The following is a 17,368-nucleotide window of genomic DNA, read 5'->3' on the forward strand; positions in this document are numbered from 1 at the left end:
CAGTAATCAAGATAAATACTATTTTAATGCAATATTTTTAAAAAACTGAAATGAAAACCAAAAGATCTATGATAAAAAAAATCAACACTTTAACCATACCAGAACTTGAGACAAAAGGAAAAATCGGTAATACTGATCCTTCCTTTATTTAAAACTTGAAAAAGAATGTCTATATGTATATAACTGAGTCACTTTGCTGTACAGCAGAGATTGGCAAAGCAGTGTAAATCAACCAGACTTCCATTAAAAAAATAAATAAATAAAATTTAAATAAAATCAAAACTTGAGTATTAAGTTCATCATTTTTGCATTAATTTTGATTAATAGGTTGTGTGCGTGCAAACTTTGACTATATGACCGAAAGTAAGGAGAAAAAAATCCACTGTTGTGTATTCATATCAGAGAGATCATTGCAAAGGGAAATACAACAGGACTGTCAGATATAGAAGTGGAACTAAAGATCGCTGAAGCTATTTTATGTGAAACATTTTGGAATAAAATGAACGAGGGTGGCACAAGAGATTTACAGGAATTCCTGAAGTATTCCTACCAGTGAAGTTAAACTAGGATGAGGGCGTTTGGGAGGCGGTATTGGCTGCTTTTAGGAAAAATCCAAAACAGCAGAGTCAGCACTAAAAGCCCAAAGCAGCCATAGGAGGTAGAAGTCATGGTGGGTAAGATCCAGCGACAGGAGACTGTGTTCCAGACACGGAGGGAAGAGGTGCTATGGCAATCTTGACCTCCAGTCAGCGCACCGTCCACTCTCTGCCAGACCTACGAGGCCAATGAACAGGATAGTTGTAACTCACTGGGGCCTCTCTCCTCTCCTACTTAAGAACCCAAGTCTGCATGCAGTAGAAAAATGTATGGGAGCATGAGGACAGGGCTACCCAAAGCCTGGGGACTCAGTGTGGCTCCAGAGCTGGTGAGCATCCTGGTTAGGGCTCCAGGATGAAGAATGCTGGCCTGGCAGAGCACCAAAGTACCAAGAGAACTGTCCTGCTCTCAAGGGGAGTCAAGGAGAGCTTCCTGTAGAGAGGGAGTTGGCCTCTCTCTGCGTGAGGAATGCTCTTGGCTCCGAGCCCCACCTCCACGTGGGGGCTGAACACCCAGCCTTCCCTCCCAGAGAACCTGCTGGAAACTCCCATTCAGTCTGAAACTAGGACTCCTAAGAAAGAAAGAGAATAAGAGCTGCGATAGAGGAGCTCTTGCTTGGGGAGCGTGAGAAATTCACTTCCTTAAATGCACTGCTTGTTATGCTTAAATGCACTGCTCATGGTCTACAAAATATGGGTGATGCATAGACATTGCTTGATGTGTGTAGACCATTTTCCCTTGGGGATCAATGTGAAGCATCATTCAAGTTCCCCAAATCAATGATATGATCCTGTCTTTCCTCCATTCCCACATATCACATCAGGATGAAAATTTGAGCAATGTTAGATGCCCTTGCAGGGGCTGCAGAGATTTTGCTGAGAGAAGTATGTAGCAGAAAAAGAAAAAACCAAACAGCTATTGGTGGTACATCGTCTGGTGGCAAACTTCCTTCCTAGTGGGATGAGGAAATTTGTTTTCTTGTATCAAGATACCTTGACAAGCTGTTCATGGCCTCGATATTCAGGGCAAACCAGAGAGACCCACTTTGCTCTGCCTTCTGAAGTGGGAGATGCTGTGAGTTTCAGAAGTCGCTGTGATGGATGAGATGCCCTCGCTGGAGAATGGAGATGAAAGGAGATGTGATAGGGGAGGTTGAAGCAGGCTGAGTGGCTGTGGGGCCTGGGGAGAGAAACCTGCCAGGCAGAAACTCACTCTAGAATCGGGCTGTCCAATGCTCTGTTCACAGTTATCTGCTTCAGGGGCTTTGCTGTCACCTACAGCCCCACCCTCACTCGTCCCACCACCAAATTTGTCAGCAAAAGTCTCTCTAACCGCAAGTGGCTTTCACAAATGGTGCTGTGAAGGAAAAGCACAGCAAACCAGAAGGGTTAGTGTTCTGTATTTTGGGTTGAAATACAGTGGGGTGAAAGGGAAATGAAATGAATAGTCACAGAATGGGAGCTACAGGGGAAATTGAGAATGAAACTGAAATAAAACAAGGAAGCAAAAAAGAGAGAAGAAACAAAAGCCCTTGAAATCCCTTGGCCCATGGGAGGTGGGAGATGGAGGGATCAGGAATGAGGTTCCTTCCTCCTGTGCGGTGGAGCTCCAGCCACCGCATTTCACTGTTACAGTAAAAGGTGCACCCATAAGGCTGGCTGAGGTGAGGACTTCCAGGTGACTGATGTTGAAATGAGAGCTTAAACGCCATCGCATGTCACATAATGGCATAATAGTTTCTTTTCCCAGAATAATAATAATGCATTTGACAAAAAGCTTTTACACGAGTAAAGAGAACATAATTTCTGAATATTTCATGCAAAACTGCCATAGAATAAAATGATCATTAAATATGTAAATGCTATTAACACATGCTTATTACACTCATAACTCGTCTCTTATATAATCCGATCTCTGTGCCCTCATTTGTCACTGGGTCATGGGCTCCACAAATCAAAATGTGGTGCAGCGCCTCACAAAGAAGCAAGTTGATGAAATGCACCAAAAATATCTCTTTGTCCACTAACAGGAGGTTTCTACGTTTGGCTTTGTTGGTCTTGAGCAGAGGAGGAAAGATGGCGATCAGCCCCCTACAGAGGATTGATGTGATGCCAGGTGGTAAAGAGCCGTTTAGATGAAAGACAAGCCCAAGTATCCAATCTCAAGTAGAGACCAGTGGTCTCCATAGGCTCCTTTAATGTAGTACTAAGAAAAGATTAAGAAAAAAGTTTTAAATTACCCTTTGTTCATCATAAGTGAGCCAGTTTTCTAGTTTATTGTGAGGGCTTCCAACGTGGTATTTACTACTTTAAAAATAAACTAAAATGAACCTGGCAAGAGCAGCCTCCCTTATTCTAACCCTCATTACTGTGCATTTTTTTTCACTTTCATTAGAGGAACCAAGGCCTGCTACTCAAAGCGCAGTCTGTGGACCCACAGCTGTGGCCTCACACAGCGTATATTCAAGATGCAGAATCTCAGGCCCCACCCAGAGCTACTGCATCAGAGTCTACATTTAAAATTTTTAAAAATTTGATATTGGAGTATAGTTGATTTACAATGTTGTGTTAGTTTCAGGTATACCGCAAAGTGATTTAGATATACATATACATGTATCTATTCTTTTTCAGATTCTTTTCCCATAGAGGTTATTACAGAGTATTGAATAGAGTTCCCTGTGCTATACAGTTGGTTCTTGTTGATTATCTATTTTTTGTATAGTAGTGTGTATAAGTTAATTTTAACAGCATCCACAGGTGGGTTGTATGCACATCGGTGGTGGTTTTACGACAGTGTCAATTTGGATAAGCTCGAAAGACATTGCGCCTGGAGGGCCCCCATTTAGAGTGGCCAGAGAGAAATTTGCAGGAGCTCGCTCTCTGAGAATCCTCGTAGCTGCCGCGAGACACACAAGTGCATGTCGCTGGGTCCAGGTTTTCCTCACTCTCCCCGATTCCACACCCAGCTCTCCTTTCTGACTGTCAGCCCTGCTAACCAGAGGAACTCCAAGCCCACATCCCGACACGGAGGCAACAGCCTCCCGTAGATTCACCAGCATCCCTTCTCCTTCCCGCTGGCTTCTGAAAGCTCTGACTTGTCCACACAGACCAAAGCTTCGGGAAGTTTCCTTAGTGACTTTCCTTTGATTCTTCAATTCCACTTACTGGACTTACTTCCCAGATCATCTCATGATTACAATAGGTTCAATTCCTAGACTAGACCCCTTGTTCCATATTATTCATGGTGGTCCTGCTTCCCTGGTGGCACCCTCATTAATGATACATTAAAGTTTGGGAAGCCCTGGTCTAGGTTGCATATATGATTAACAAGGAACACTGCAAGTTATCCATTTTAAGCAAGCCCACTGGCCCTATTCCTTAGAGGGTTTATCTGAATGAATTATGTGCTTTTCAAGCAGTGATGTAGGGAGCTTTTGGAGTCTCTGGTGACTGTGTGTGAGTGCCCTTTATTTGCATTATTACAATTAGTTAAGTGGGGACAGTGCAGCCTGGGGAACCTACTGAAGTCCCTTCAGCTTGGTTGAATGTTTTAGCTCAAAAGAGGTGGAAGGTAGGAGTGAGAAGTTCCCACTTTGGACACCTCCTTATTTGATTCTTATGAGTTTTCCTGGTGCATTTCTGAGGGATCAACTGTGAGTTCTTTGAGTTCTGTATTGACTCCTTCTCTTTCATTTGCAAACAATAGAAACTGACTCAAAACCAGCCTAAGATGGTTAAAAATACTGTTTTTTCTCACTTGACCGATTCTTTTTTTTTTTTTTTTGGTTAGGGGAGGAATCAATCTAGTTTCAGGTGTGAATTGATCCAGGGGCTTAGTGATGTCATGAGGACTGAGTTTCTTTCCATCCTTCTGCTCTGTAGCCTGTGTTGGCCTCATTTCTGGCAGCATTTCTTTCACTGGCTGCTAGACAGACTTCATAGCTCTAAGTCCAGTGGAACAAACAAAGAGAACGCCTTCTTTCTGGTCACCTGGGCAAAGATTCTGAGATTAGCCTGATGGGACAAGATGGACTGGCTTGTGTCCCCTGCTTACGCATGACTCATCCACTTGGCCAGGAGAAGGGATGCTCTGATGGTCCAGGCCTAGGTCATAGGCGTCGGGCCACCCTAGCAGCTGCAGTTGGAATATCGCCACCTGGAGTACCTTACAGTCTTGGGGATCGAGTACCAGTATGGCACAAGGTAGTTCTTTGCAGGGAGAATAGGGAATAGCTATAGGCAGGCACAAATAGCCACCACTACTGTACGGAAACTAATAGATTTTAGGTTTGTGCTGTAAAACACTTTGGATTTTTTTGTATTAGGTTTTCAGAAAGCAAATATAATAGGATATCATGGTTTCTAAATTTTTAATTCACTAAGTGTTCATTGTTGAAATTTTAGAAAGTGCAGGAAAGCATAAAATAGGGAGAAAAAAATCACAATAATCTCACCGCCAAGAGAAAATCATTGTAATCAGGTAGGTGTGTAAACTTTTTTCCAAGTAATTTACTAAAGAGTATTTTCCATATCACTAAATGTACTTCTATACTGTGTTTTTCAATAGTTGCATAGTTTTCCATTGTATTTTTATATTATTCCACAAGTCTCATATTGTTAGACCTTTTTTATTGTTTCTAAATTAGGAACACTGTGTTTAAAATACTTACTATAAATCCTTGTGACCATCTATAATGATTTCCACAGGATAAATGCCATGCAAAGAACTTGCTGGGTTAAAAGACATGAACGTTTTCCAAATTTCCACCATTTTGCCATCCACAAATGTGTATCAATTTATGTTTCTATTAGGTATGCATTTTTCTGCTTCCTCCACGATGATTATTAAAAATATATTTTAAGCTTACCAATTTGATGAGCAAAAACATGGTCATTGTTTCCTTGGTACCGTTCCATGAAGTTAACACACATTTTTATGTGAATATCAGTGCTTTTACATCTTTCTTGCTAAACTACTTTTAGGTCGCTTGCCCATTCTAAAAATTGGAGTATTTATGTTCCTGATTGTTCTGTTGGACACTTTCTATCCTAGGGATATTACTTCTTTATAATATATGTTAGAAATATATTTCGCAGGTTAACACGTACTTTTTAATTATTTTTAATTGAAATTCAGATTTTTCTTTTTCTTTTTTAGACCAAACAATCTTTCTATTTATATAACTTGCCTTTAATACCATTCTTAAAAATGTCTCCTTCACTCCAATAAACAGAAAAAAACAGAAGGAAAAAAAAAGGAAATTCCAAAGTCTCGTCCAGGTATTCTGTGCTTTTAAAGAGATATTTAGTTACCGACTGCTATGAATTATACCAGTTCTGCTGCTGTCTCTCCCAATCTCCTTACCCGCGAAGGGGTAAGTTGTTGACAACCATTTCTGATGTAAATAATGTTATTTTGCACTGCATTTCCCATATGAATTTGGGTTTCTTTTTATTTGGATCATTCGTTCCCAATGATATGTGTGTCTGTTCTAGTCCCAGAAACACAATGTTTAATAACCACTACTTGGTAGTGTATTGTATTTTCTGCAAGTGCAAGTCACCTCATTATTTTGCTTATGTAAAATTTGACAATTTTATCATTTTTTAGGATACTTTGTGAGATAATTTCATCCCACAAGTTCTTCTGAGATTTTTATTGAAATTGCTTTAAATTTATGAATTAACTTGGGGAAAAATATTTCTTCCCATCCAATAGAATTGCATGTCCCTTTTTTTTTTTCTCCAAGAGCATCAGCCCCCATTTTAAGCCCCACAAAACCAGGACACCCCTTGCTCTGACATTTGGAAATCTCATGCCTGGGGCTACCAGTTGTGCAAAGGCTCATCTTTCTTCTTCCTGGACGACCCAATGATCCTTCTGGCTTTGCCAAGGCCTTCCAGTGGAGACTGGAGGCTCCCTGGAAAAGTCTTCGCAGCCAAATGAGATCTGAACTTGGAACTCCAGCCCTGCCATGAGAAAGAGAGAGAATTAATAGGCCCCTCCTATGGTCTTCGCCTTACAGGAAAGAAGACAATTTGGAGACACTCAGCCGGCAGCATTTTCCTCAAGGAAAACTGGCCAGAGCTCACAGTGGCAGAACCGGTCACTTTCTTCCACCTCAGAGCAAATTCTTTTGGAGCAGCAGGAAGTGAAATGGTACTCACACTATCAATTACCCCAGCTGTTTACCTAACGAACTCAGCTGCAGAGACAGCCATTTGCAAGACCAAAGGAATATAATAAGCCCATAGTAACCCTGCAGTAACAAGCACCTTGGCAAACTCATGGTCTGAATTCAGGCGATTACAGTCTAGCTGCCAGGAAGATGCCATCCCATTATTGACTTATAATGCCATATTATTTATTGGGATAATTATGCTTTTCTACCCCTCGGGGGCCCAGGATCAGAGAGAGTAAGCAATTTATTCTTATTCATTCAGCATGTGAACCAATTTCAATTTAGAATAGATCTCTCCAAGATCTAGTATACTATGAGGGAGCATCCTGCAGGCTTTTGTCCCTACCCCTAAAGATTACAGGGCCTTAGAAGGCATTGTGTGAATCAGTGGGAACTTGGTTCTCCTAAGTTCAGTGAAACAAATTTCTGTTTTGTCAGAGCAATTGTGCCGGAACGCTCACTCCCCACACCCAAATGTTAGCAACTCGCTCCTGCTCTCTGAGCTCCTTTATAATATTGTATGTATATAAATGAAAGTTAAAAGAGCGCTGCAAGGATTCCCTGGTGGCGCAGTGGTTGAGAGTCCGCCTGCCCATGCAGGGGACACGGGTTCGTGCCCCGGTCCGGGAAGATCCCACATGCCGCGGAGCGGCTGGGCCCCGTGAGCCATGGCCGCTGAGCCTGCGCGTCCGGAGCCTGGGCTCCGCAACGGGAAAGGCCACAACAGTGAGAGGCCCGCGTACCGCAAAAAAAAAAGAAAGAGTATTGCATATATTCCACAGAACCCTGGAAAGGCATTATTATTGCAGATGAGGAAAGAGAGGCTCAGAGTAGTTAAATGACTTCTTTGGCCTACACAAGTGAATAATTTTCTTTTCACTGAACATAAGTCAATTATTTATTTATTTAATTTCCTACCAGGCTCCCTTGTCCTTGAAATCAGACATATTCTAGTTACATCTCAAATGCCCCAGGCTCTGGTATAGTCCTGATATACAATGGGAGTTTAATAATTGTCTGCTGAATAGGGAGAAAATATCGGGCTAGAAGTCAGTAAAATGCTGGGATCCAGTCTCAGCTCTAATAAACATTAGCCTTGTGAACTTGGGTCTATCACTTTTCTCTGATCTTCACTTTCCTCATCTCTAAAGTGGAGGTAATGATACCAAACACCACTAAACTTTTCTTCCTCTCCTACAGATTTGTTGTAAGAATTAAATGAAATTTAGTGTAGGAAAGGGTTTGAAATAAATTATGAAGTATAGATAAAATAAAATCCATCTTATTAAATACTTGTTAATGGGAACTGATTAGAGACCTTGATGACTCATTGCTTTCATCCCTCTTAGCATGCAGATCAGAGCTGTTTTCATGACATCAGTGTTTACTGAGTCTATTCCAGTGGATCTTTCTTTCTGACCATCTGATCTCTATGCTCTGGACCCCTTTGAGTGATGCAGAAGGAAGATCTGTGAATACAAAGGCAAAATATTCAGGTTTGATACTTGTTTTTCCAGCAATAAACCATGTGATCAAGTTACTTAAACCCTGGACTTCAGTTTTTATTTTCTTTCCTATAAAGTAGTGATGGTGATAGGGTTGCTGATGGTATATTTGGAGGGAGAGAGTGGGATAGGAGGAAGTCGACTGTGTTAGCTCTAAATTATGCCGTAGCTTTATTATTCTGTGATTCTATGATACGTGTGCTTTGAGGTTTCATTATTACGGTCAAACTAGAGTTTAGAGAAAATGGTGTGAATAAGATGGGATGCGAGAGTTTGAGTCGTATGTATAAGCACACAGGGTCACTGATAAAGAACGAATCCAGAATATCAGCTCACCTTCTGCCCCTACAAGAAGGCATTTTACATACGGCAGTAGGATGTAAATCCTGACCCAGGCTTGGATCTACTTTCCCTGGGGTTAGACTCCAAATCTATCATTAAGTACCATCTAATTGGATGGCTTCCTCCGTAAAGATCCACCGGCGCTTGGGCAGCCAGGCCAGACTATCAGGACTTGAGATGTTGACTTCTTCAATGGGGGGGCATGATACCCACGGGGATGCTGTCACAGGCATCTGATGGACATTCTGTGGCCAGCACAAACAGCCCACTGCTGCTTCTGTCCTGCTCTGTCCATTACTCCAGCTCTTTCTCCTCCTAGAGGTGTCCCCAGCTCCAACATTCTTCTCCATGTCTCTAATGAGCATTGTCCAGAAGCTGCAATTCTCCTGGAGAAATTCATCACCTTTTTCTGGCAGGATTTGAACTCTGTTGCTTATTCAGAGGGTGGGATCGAAAATAAAACTGGCTTACTTAGCAGTGAGAATAATACAAATTTCATAAAAATCAAAGTCCCATTTTCTCTGTTGTATTTCACGTGAGTTTCATGTGATTCACATGAGTTGCCATCTTTTACCCAAAGAAATTGATGCTTCCTGTGGGGAATTAAAAAAACATGCATTCACAAAGTTTTCAATGTCAGCTTTTCCTGTATCAACCATGTTACTGCACCTCCTCAGGACTAGCGAGTTACAGATCCTGCTGAGGCCTGATTCATATTCATGGAAAGAGAAAACAAGCCTCTTAAGACATCCTTGAACTTTAGAGTGAAGAAAAATACCTTGGGGAGACATTTCAGCCCCAGAGTACAGCTCAGAGGCACCAAATCTATGAGAAAGCTGATGATGAAAGACAAAAACATTTTCTAGTCATGGATTTTATAAGTTAAAGCCTGGGGATTAGTCCTTAGTGCTGGAAGGCTGTGAGAAGCACATGGACAAACAGAGCGATGAGCAACAGTAATGACCTTTCCTATGAATAAAAGAGTTTTATTACTTTGTACCTCTGCTAAGGACAGGGGCCCAAGAAAAGGCAGGTAGGGCAGAGAAAGAGAGTTAGCTGTGACTTCCCTGGTGGAAAATATATTCCCAAAATAATTGCACTGGGTGCTGGCATGCCACTGGAAGCGACTATTTTTTAAAACTTGTAAAATACTGAGATCCAGGCTCAACTGGGGTCTCAGTACTGCCCAGCAGCCTTCTATGTTTTTTTAGACAGCTGTCTTCCATTGTTCAGAGTGATTATTTCAAGGTTTCTCTACTTATCTCCAAGCACCCCATGCCACCTCCTCCACAGATGTCCCAAAGATGACATTGGGTCCAAGTTCATAGTAAAAGGTAACAACCATCATGTCAGAACTCCCTTGACTTCTTGCCTGTCACGTTCAGATTTACTGCCACTTGTACCCTATTAGCCAGCTAGGGCTGCTGTAACAAAGCGCCACAAACTGAGTGCCTTCAGCGGCAGAAACGTATTGCCTCGCGGTGCTGGAGGCCAGAAGTCCAAGATCAAGGCTTGCTTCCTTCTGAAGTTGCTAGTGAAGGACCTGTTCCAGGCTTCTCTCCTGACTCCTGGTGGTTTGCTGGAAATCTTTGATGGCTTCTGCTGCATCGCCTTGATCTCTGCCTTCATATTCACATGGTGTACTCCTTGTACACGCGTGTCTGTGTCCAAATGCCCCTTTTTTATAAGGACGCCAGACATGTTGGATTGGGGCCCACCATACTCCAGTATGACCTCATCTTAACTAATTACATCTGCAATGACCTATCTCTAAATTATGTCACATTCCGAGGTACTGGGGGGCGGGGTGTTAGGACTTCAATATATGAATTTTAGGGAGATGCAATTTAACTCATAACAGGTACCCTGCCTCATCGTTTCAGAAGTTCCGTTCCTCTTCTGTGTGGCTACTCCTTCCACAGCTATTATGACGTCCAACCATTCCTGTCTTTTTAGAAACATGGCCCAAGGAGGTATCATTTCTATTTCCAATAACTACAATTGCTCCATCTACACCAGCTCTTCCCAATCAACATACAAACAAGTTCACTGCTCTCCCAGTTCAAGAAACAAGTGCAACAACACAAGCTCCCCATGGTCTTGCATCCCACGTCAGCTTTGACCCTGCGCTCTTTTCTCTGCAGCCTACTTCAGCTCTCTCCATTGCTAGCTCCTATTTATTCAGCTCACTCCAACCTGGCCATCGTTCTCACCCCTTCACTGAAACTCTTCTTGCTAAGAACTGTGAATGACTTCCTTTTTGCTCCATACAATGGCCTCAACAGGCTTCATCTCACCTGACTCTTCATCATGACTTAATATCAGTGACCTACACTGACCCTGGAAGTGGTCACCTATTTCAGCCTCCACACCTCCCCGTCCTCCTGACACCGTGTTGTCTTGGTTTTCTTCCTACCTCATGGGTAGGAAGACTACATCACAGTCTTCCTTGCTGCCTCATCTTTCTTTGTCAGTCCCTTAAAATGTCAGCATTTCTCAGACTCCCATCCTCAATACTCTAGACTCAAACTCCTCCAAACTCCAGTGACCATGTGTATGCTGTGACTCTCAAATATAGTTCAAGCTTGGATGGCTCTCCTGAGCTCCAGACCTACATATCTAATATCTATGGTCATCTTCAGGTGGATATCCGCAGCCAGCTCAAACTCGGGTTGTTCCAAATTGAATTCATCACTGATTATTCAGATCTATTTTTCTGTCTAAGCCCAATATCTCAATCCATGGTCCTGCAATTTTTCCCAGTGTCTAAGCCAGAAGCCTTGGATTCTTCTTTACTTTTTTCTTTCCCACACACCACATCCAACCACACCTATTCTTTAGATTCTCTTTTGTTACCTTTTGGATTCTCCAGTTCTGCTTCTGGCAGTAGCTTATTTCAGGCTGAAAGCTAATGATTGAGATTACTGGAATACCGCCCTGCGGCTTCCTCAACCAATCAGAGGAGGGTTACACACCCTGAAGCCCTCCTCCCAAATTTTGCCTATACAAACTTCTTCCCTGAAAGCCATTGGAGTGTTCGAGTCTTTTGAGCGTGAGCCACCCATTCTCCTTGCTTAGCTCTTGCAATAAACCATTCTCTGCTGTAAACTCTGACATTTCAGCTTGGCCTCACCATGCATCAGGCACACAAGCTTGGGTTTGGTGACAAAACTACATTTGAAAGCTGTGCATTTTGTTGTGTACCTTTTGTATACCTCTATAATTTTTAGATATTTTTAAAGAAATGCCCCCTGCCCCCATCAATGAGGATGTGAAGTCATAAGATCATGAACTTGAAGCCATGGCATAAGAGGAACATGACGAGTGTGAATCAGGTTCATAGAAATCAGATGGATGATTATCCTGTCTAGATATGTGAACATCTTCCCTCTGGTACATATAAGAAAATGCACACAAGTTGGGAAGATTACTGATTATTGCCCAACGGGAAACACTGACATTTTTAAAGTTTCTAGGGGTTCTTACGTATAGGTTCTACACTTTGTATCCAAGAAAGAAGGGCTTGGGGCTGGGCAGACACTTGCCCAGCTGAGGATTTGATGAAAAATTAAGTGTCAAGCACTTCTTAGATGAGATATATATTCTGCAGCCATTTAGTCTACAAGTATTGGCTAAATGACTACCGTCCTCTCGTAGGAGAAAGGGTAAGGTGTCCCTGAAGTAAAAGGAGACAGGTAGGATTTTTGAAACATGATGGTTACATGAGTCTATGATTAGCCTTACATGTGTCCATGTGCCTTAAGTGCAAACAAGAGCACCGGCCACCAATTTTCAATGGTTCTCTGGAGGTCAATGCACTGGCTTTCAGCAAGATTGGACACAGCACAGAACAAGGTGTTGTGTTATTAAATACTTGATAATCACAAATAGGTTTATGGTAGAGAAGATCTGATTTGGAAACTACATAGAATGGAATGATCTGTAACTCGCATTAAAAACAGATATTAAGGGCTTCCCTGGTGGCGCAGTGGTTGAGAGTCCGCCTGCCGATGCAGGGGACGCGGGTTTGTGCCCCGGTCCGGGAAGATCCCACATGCCGCGGAGCGGCTGGGCCCGTGAGCCATGGCCGCTGGGCCTGCGCGTCCGGAGCCTGTGCTCCGCAACGAAAAAAAAAAAAAAAAAAAAAAAAAAAAAACAGATATTAAGAAAACACTGCATTTGCCTATAGGCTTTGTCCTGAAGGTCAAATATATCGAATCCTTATTATCCCAGCTCTACCTCTGAGGCCCTTGGCCTTCCGTAGTCAATGAGTCTCCTATGTTCTGTAGTTAATGGGCGTCAAACACAGGCAGAGGTAAGATGGAGAAATGAGCTGAGATGCAGAGCAGAGGGAATTCTCTGGGCTTCCCTGCTGAGAGGAGATAGTCAGTCTATGGCAACCAGCCTGCAGAGTTCTGTGGTTCCAATGCAAAGGCATTCTCTGAAGCTCCTCCCCTGTTTACAGCTATACTCTTGCAGATGCCCAGCAGTATTCTCAAGATCCAATGTTCTTCAGCACTCACAGAAGACAAGCCCCAAACAACTGCCATCTTTCCCAGTATTAGAATTGTCATCAATATGCCAGAGATAAGGAAAACAATATAATAAAAATACTATTTATATAAACTCTTGTGAATCAACTGTATAACACAAGTAGTTCAGAGAAGCTGGACAAAGAATGCAGACAGATAATTTGCAAAAGAAGAAATGCTAGTCTCTAATTTACATTAAATAGATCCAAGGGTCACTAGTGAACAATTTAAAGCAAAATGAGCTAGGGCTTTTCAGGTCTCAGTGTGGTGATGATTTGGAAAATAGTCGTGGGAGTACCGCAAGACAAGCCTCGCAGGACATTTAGTCCTGTCCAAAACATCCAGAAGACCTTTGGTCCATGCCAAAATATCCTTGATATTTGTTCCTATCCAAAATATCCATGAGCATATGTAGTCCATGCCAAGTTGTAGAAACAGACAGTGGTGATGATTGTACATTTTGAATATAATTAATGTCACTAAATGGCACACTCGTTAAAATGGCAAATTTTGTGTTATGTATATTTTAAGACAATACAAAAAATTTTTTTAGGTCTGTAGACAAAATATGTAGAAAAGGGTGTTACGAAGTTGTGTCACAGAGTTAATATCAATGTTGTGTTATTTTTTTCCTGGCTTTTGTGATGTTTGAGGTAAATTTTAGCTTTTATATTTTGTAGTTTGTTGTGATTTCTCAATTTGAATAAATTTTAATATTGTTAAAAAAAAAAACCTAGATAGAGCCAATGAGTAGCTGATATAGTTGTGGCCCACATGATATACTTGAGGAATAGCTAACTGTTCGACCTCCCTCTGTCTTGTTTAATCCTGCAGCATCCTTGGGCCGTGGGTGCCAGTATCCTTTTTCACTGATTAGGAAAGTGAGCTCAGGAGATGAAGGGACTTGCATCCAGTTCCCTCTGACTCAGAAGCTTGTGCCAATAATCACTGCATGACACTGCCTCTCATTTGAAAACTAGTTTAGAGTATAATATGGTTGAAGAAAATAAGCTCTGTGCACATTCTATAGTTTTATTTTAAGCAAATATATGCAAATAACTGAAAATTTTAGACTGAAAACAATGAGCTTTCCCTCTGAAAGAAAAAGCTGCTGTCCTGTCCTGGCTTAGTCACTGACAAGTCGGGAAGCGCAGGCAAAGCCATTTAGCCGCTTTGGGCCTCAGCGATGGCATCTGTAAAAGCCAAGCTGATAATATTGATTGAGTGGCCACAAGGCTCAAGACCCCAAGTGAAGGTCTGAAGGATGCAGAGGCAGCGTCAACAGCTCTGCTCCCCGCGAAACTCAGACAGCATCTAGCTGAGCAGAACAGAAACACCCATGAAAGCTGCCGGGAGCCAGAGGACAGACCATCAGTTCTCTCTGGGGAGGCAACGCTTGATGAAGTGTGAGAAGGCAATTGATAGGCATGTAACTGAGTCACCAGCTTTTGTTTCTTTGGGGCTCGGGGTGAGGGTTCCCAGAAGCAGTCAGTGAAATCGGTTTTTCTGGTTAGCTGTTTGGGTGAACCCCTGCTTTGCTCTCTTTAGTTCTCATTGTCTACATTGAATGATCTCAAGTGCCTGTAGGTGATTTACAAGGGATGGGAGAGGGGAAGATCTATCTTCCATTCTTATGCACAGTCCAGGGTGGCATACACTCGTGCGCGTGCACACACACATACACACACACTCCAGAAAAGGTAGAGTGCTTTGCTTTCAGTTCTCAGTAGAGGAATGGCACTGTACAGAGCATGAGAAAAGTAGGAGGCTAGCAGGGAGACCCTCATGCACACTCAGGTCTGTGCGTGTCCTAACCCAGAGCCTCCCTGCCCCCCACTACCCCGCTGCTTGCACCGACAGACCAGTATGTGCACTTTCTCTCACTTACAGGCTCCAGGGAGTAACTGTCAGACTCTCTCTCTCTACTCCCCTCTCTCTCTTTCTCCCTCCCTCTTTCCCCTTCATGGCCCCGCCCCTAAAACTTGCTTACTTCTTCCTTTAAACCCCCTTATCCCTTGCAGTCTTGACCTCCAGCATTCTCGGGCTGGCCCTCCCTCACTGTTTCTCCTTGGTCTCAGAAAGCTTAGAGTGAGCTGTGTGTCACTCTCTTCCCTTTGCCCTTTTTTTTTTCTGCTGTTGGTTTGGTGGAGGTCGTTGTGAGGGAACTTTGGGTCCTAAGAGTGCACGAAGTTAGAAGGGTCATTTTTAAAGAAAGGGATTCTGAGTGGCACCCTTTTTGTCTTTTCCTAGCCTTTAATTACACCCCAAGTTATGTTATCTTTATTTGTCTGTTATCAATTCTTGACTTTTTTCCAAACTTGACAGCTCAAAGGACCACAGATAAAAACCATCCCAGCTCAGATACAAAGGAGAGAAAGGTTTTTTGGCAGAGAATGGAAAAGACGAAGAGATGGGAATGTGCACAGTACATTAAAGGTATGGAAATAGTCTAGTCTCTGCAGTTGAGTGGGGTCCTGGCGGATGGTGGTAGGAAATGAGTTCTCAGAAGTATAGTAGGGACACCCCGTGAAAGATCTTGAGTATTTCAATTCGACATGGTGGCTTTCATTCCGCAGCAAATGGGAGGTGACCATGAAAAGTTTCTGGACAACTGATGATATGACTGTGTCTTTGTTTTGCTTAATTCTGATGGTTTTGTAGAATGAATTAAAGGGGAGAGAATCTAGGAAAATAGTGTTTTCAGTAATTCAGCAAATATTTATAAACTGCCTACAGTCTGCCAGGTACTGTGCTAAGTGCTGAAACAGATGGTGAACAAAATGGACAAAAATTCCTGCCCTCACAGAGTTTAAGGGTTATGGGTTAGAATACTGTGGGGCTGTTGTGGCCTAAATGTGCCCGGAGTTTGGGAGACAGGTGAGAACTACAGAGCTGAGAGACATCAGAATACAGGTGATAATGAAAACCATTAGTAGAGTCATCCAGAAAGAATATATAGGGTGAGAAGAAGAGAAAATGAAGCTCAGAACTTTGGAGGAAATATACCTTTAGCATCAAAAAACAAGAAATTAATGAAGGACCGAGAAAGAGTAATCAAAGACGTAACAGGAGAAGCAGGAGAGATGGATGCTTTGGAACTCAGAGGAGGCAAGTGTTTCAGGAAGGGATGAGTAGACGTAAGTATAGGAGGGAGCTCAAGGTGGCTCAAGAGAAGGTCGAGCCAAGATAGAAGCCCTGAGCACGCAGCTTCATTAGAGGAGAAAGGGGCAGTGGGGATGCCTGATTGTATAAAAGGGACAAAATAAATGGGAGGCAAAGTACTAAAAGGCATTCACGAACTCTGTATTTCTTAACTTGAGTTTAGGTGTATTAGGAAGAGTAGTTTTTAGGTGCTCTGTGACTTACTCTGTGACACCTCTTCGACAAAGTTCCTTTTCTATAATTTGCCCCATGAGCCCTAAGAGACTAAATGTAGGGGATGCAGAAGAATCGAACCTCTTCCCAAGGCCAGCAGGGAATGTTCGAGAGATGTCGTGCTCTCACTCCTCACTGAGCTGAGCCTGAATCCCTTCCCCACTGTCCATAGACAGGATTTGAGAACTGCGGTCCCAGCATCTTAGGACATGGCATGGATGTGTTTCCTCTTTCATAGCGCTACAAGGACGTGGCTTCAGATGAAAGACAACATTCCAATAAAGGTTCCTTTGTGGTCAAGACGTCTAGAGGCTTTTTGACTGCAGAGCTCTTGAAACTCCTACAGAAAACAGGAGCCCTTGGACATTTCAGCATCAGTATTTCTGAGGCACCAGAAATCAGTAAATAATCTTCTTTGGATCATAATAAACTGAGTGAACCTCAGCTGAGAGTTCTTACTTGGACCAGATTTAAGGGATCAATAACTCAACCTTCCTCCCATCCACAGGATGACACAGCTTGATGCTGTCATAGGAACACCCAGCACCCCTTTTTGTTTATTGGCTTCAAATTGCCTCTTCTTTCCTCCCACGGCAGTTTTCAGTGAGTTTTGTGGCCAGCTCACACTAATTTATTTGTTCAAGTCTGCCCCCTTCAGTTTTCCACAGAGGCTACAAAATTAAATGGTTCTGAAGAACCTAGGGGAAGGACAGGAATAAAGATGCAGACGTAGAGAATGGACTTAAGGACACGGGGAGGGGGAAGGGTAAGCTGGGACGAAGTGAGAGAGTGGCATGGACATAAACAGACTACCAAATGTAAAATAGGTAGCTAGT

The sequence above is a fragment of the Lipotes vexillifer genome, unplaced genomic scaffold, assembly GCF_000442215.2.
Source record: "Lipotes vexillifer unplaced genomic scaffold, Lipotes_vexillifer_v1.1 scaffold705, whole genome shotgun sequence".
Taxonomy (NCBI): domain Eukaryota; kingdom Metazoa; phylum Chordata; class Mammalia; order Artiodactyla; family Lipotidae; genus Lipotes; species Lipotes vexillifer.